Source organism: Chrysochloris asiatica, unplaced genomic scaffold, assembly GCF_000296735.1.
Source record: "Chrysochloris asiatica unplaced genomic scaffold, ChrAsi1.0 scaffold00018, whole genome shotgun sequence".
Taxonomy (NCBI): domain Eukaryota; kingdom Metazoa; phylum Chordata; class Mammalia; order Afrosoricida; family Chrysochloridae; genus Chrysochloris; species Chrysochloris asiatica.
Window position 1 is genome coordinate 9,451,826 of NW_006408536.1, and position 3,809 is coordinate 9,455,634.

General features: G+C 41.0%; 1 pseudogene; it reads right to left on the reverse strand.

Annotated features, from left to right (window-relative positions):
* Positions 1 to 779: 779 nt before the first annotated feature.
* LOC102810927 lies at positions 780 to 1,686 on the reverse strand (annotated as a pseudogene).
* Between the last annotated feature and the right edge of the window lie 2,123 nt (positions 1,687 to 3,809).

Sequence of the window (3,809 nt, forward strand, 5' to 3'; positions counted from 1 at the left end):
GGGAGCCATCAAGGCAAGTGGTCAGGACCCCTCAGAGCAAACCCCCTTCCAAGACTGAGACTCAAGGGGAATACATGAGCAGGCATGTGGTCTGGCTGGTGACCACATTGGTCACCCATAAGGGGAAGAGGGGAAAAACAGCAATGAAGTTGCGAGCTAAGCCTGAACACCTAAAAGTATTGGCTAAATAAGTGTATTCCTTAAATAAAGGAAGTTTAAAATATTCCTCAGGACCATCAACCATATGGGATCAAAAGGGTAGTATTTGCCCAAAAACAGAGCTCAGAAGACAAGAAAGGGCAGGGGCAGGAAAGGAGATATGGGCATGGGAAAAAGGGAAGAAGAGGAGATTGTACCCAATGTCTTGAAAAAGTGTACATAAGCCATTGAATGGAAAATTCACTTGTTCTCTAAACTTTCACCCAAAGTATACACATATTTTTTCATTTTAAAAAATAAAAATATTCATTTGTAATGGCTAGCTATTTCTATTTGTACCTTGGGGAATACACGAGTATAGATGTTGTTAGCTGCTTCACCCTTCATTAAAGAGATGTACCCTTTACACTAATGCCGAAGGTGAAGACTCCTTCTCACTACAAAACCTCTGTTCTGTAAAGAGCTATCTCTCCAGCCCTCAGCAGAGGTGCCAGCCAGAATCTTGCTTTTTCTTTTCTTCTCAGTTAGGCAACAGAAAATAGGAACTCTCTGGTGGGGGAATGAAGTAACATTTAAGTTTAAATATTAGAAAAATAAGGGAGGGGCTATAACAAAATGCTTCAACGCACATGCCTGAGGTGAAAACCAGCATATACTCTGAAATTGTCATCAATGGTTAATTTCCAGGTCCTTATTTTACCAAGCTTTTCTTTAGCTCCTTGATTCTTCTTGGTAAGAATTTCTTTCATGTTGCAATAGGCAGCTGTTTATTGGCATTTCTTTTCCAATTCCTTTTCAGACAAGCTCAGCTGCTCCTGAACCTGGAGCAAATCGTGCTTGGCTGTGGCTAGATTCGCCTCCAGGGACTTCTGGTTTCTGTCTTGTCTTTGAGCGACCTCTGAAACTCACTCTTTAAAGCATCGGCTGTGTTTTCCAAGGCACTCAAGTCCTGGGCCTTTATAAAATCCTGCTGATTTCCTTGAGCAAGCTGTAAACCTTGCAGTGCTCGCTCTAGTTTTGACTTCTCATCCAGTGCATTTGTGGCCTGTACCCAGCTGTGTCCAGCCTTAACTTTAATTTCTCATTCTTTTCTTGAAACCTTAAAATGTCCTTGTTTAGGAGTTCTGCTATTATGCTTTCGTTTTGGGTTTATGATAACTAAGATAAGCTTTTTGTTTGAAGATGGAAATTCTACCTTTTCCAATTCTGTAACTTGTTCTAATAATTCTCTGTTTTCATGTTCAGAGATGTCTGTCTGTAGTTTAAGGGACCATTTCTCAGCTTGTGAAAAAAGCTGTTGTACAAGTAACACATTGCTATGAGCTCAGACACCACCTCGCTGTGAACCACAACATACAGCCCACTCAGGATCTCAGAGACCTCATCTATGGTGAGGGTTTCCTCCACCAGCCTGCCCTCCTTGAGGTCTTGGAAGCAAGAATCTACTGTTTTGAGTCACAAGCCTTTTTTTGAATGAGCAAAATGCATATAATTTTGATCGTGGACATTTAGGCCCAACTGTGCCATGGCGGTGGGCTGGAGTCACCAGCTTCCAGAAGTTGGCAAGGAGGAATCTGGGACTGCAAAAGGAGAGGGGAGGGTGGGTTGTTTAGAAGCCTCCCATTGCTATTGGGAACAGAGGCATATGGTCTTAAAATTTTGCTTTCTCGTTGGTCTTCAAGATCACGTGACATATTTTAAAGTTTAGATACAAGCAGTCCAGCGTTGGTATAGCAGCTCCATAGTCATAAGGGCCCAGGCTTCCTCTTGCTTTTTACTCTGCCATTCCTAGGATGTGGTCCTCACTGTTCTGATCTAAAATGGCTGCTGGAGCTCCAGCCATCACATTCTAGCCAACTAGCAGAATGGAAGAAGACAGGAAGAGCCACATACCACCAAAGAATTTCCAGAAGTTCCACCCAATACTTAGGCTTACTCATTAGCTATAACCACCTGGCTGCAATAGAACCTGACAAATATAGTCTTTTTAGCTGGGAAGCAATGTTGTTGTTAAGTGCAATGAGTCGATTCCGACTCATAGGGAGCCTGTATAGGATTTCTGAGGAGCAGCTGGTGTGTTTGAACCACCAATCTTATGGTTAGCCGTCCAGTGCTTATCTGACAGCACCAGCACCCATTGCCATCGAGTGAATTCCAGATCTTTCTCCCACCAAGTGGCTGGTGAATTCAAACCGCAATCTATTGGTTAGCAAGTGAGTGCTTGACCACTGAACCTCCAGGGTTCCTCAGGAAGCGATGTGCTCACTAAAAATCTGGGAGTCTTTTATTTTGAGAGTTAATTGGAGGATAGATATTTGGTAGGCAGCAAGAATTTCCACCACCACAACCGAAAAGCTAAGGCGGGCATCATCGCTACAAAATGCAGTTCATTCAACCACACATTCGATTAGCATTTACTGAGTAGTTGTAATGCAACAACTACTTTTACTTAAAATCTTTGAACTCATTTAACATATACCAAATTCTTTTGTCCCATTCCTTCAACAAACATTTACTGAATGTCAGTAAATGGCAGACACACAACTGGCAATGCCAAGATCAATTTAATTTACAGTTTTTGATCTTAAAAACACACTTCTACAAAATGGTAGAAATAGTTCATAATTATGCATATTGTTATTGTTGTTAAGTGCCATTGAGTCAGTTCCTACCCATAGTTTCCTAGGGGACTTCCAAAAGTTTATAGAAAAAATGGAATTAAGAGGGAATGGCATTTTTCCACCAATATTTTGAAGGCTCCTTGTAACTAACTAATAACAGTTTAATATCTACAAATATAATAAATTCCTATAACTTAGCAACCAGAAGACTAACAACCCAATTAATAGGTAAAGGACTACTGCTTAGTTTCTTATGATACCAGAAATATCATAAGTGAGTGGCTATAAAGAGCAAAGTAAATTAATTTGTTCTTAAATATAATTTTTTAGAAACATCTCTCAGTTCTGAAAGTTAAAAGTCTAAATCAAAGTTTTCACCATGTTGATTCCTTTCTCATTGGTTGTTAAGTGCGATCGAGTCCGTTCTGACTCACAACGACCCTGTATGGGGTTTCCTAGGAGCAGCTGGTGGGTTTGAACAACCAACCTTCTAGTTAACAGTCCAGTGATTATCCTATAGTGCCACAACAGGAATTCTTGTTAGTAGCCCTTGGTTCCTCAAGCCTCACATAGCATCTGTCTTCTCCTAATTTGCCTGTGTCTCTGTGTCTGTGCTGCTCTTGATATAACTCCGAAGTGATTAGGGTTAGGATCCACACAGGCAAGATCTCAACTGGCTGATTGAGTACATTACATTACACACATTGTGGATAAAAACATTACATTAGATTATTTACATCATCATAGGTATAGGGGTTAAGATTGCAACATGTATTTTAGTGGTACATAATTTAATCCATTGTTGATGTTAAGTGTTGTCGAGTTGGTTCTGACCCTGTATAGGGTTTCCAAGGAGTAGCTAGTGAGCTTGAATTGCTGACCTTGCGGTTCAAACTGACATTGCAGTCCAGTGCATTAACCCATGGTGCATACATGTTGTTGTTGTTAAGTGCCACTGAGTTGATTCCGACCCATAGCGACCCTGTATAGGGTTTCCAAGGAGCAGCTGGTGAGCTTGAACCACCAACC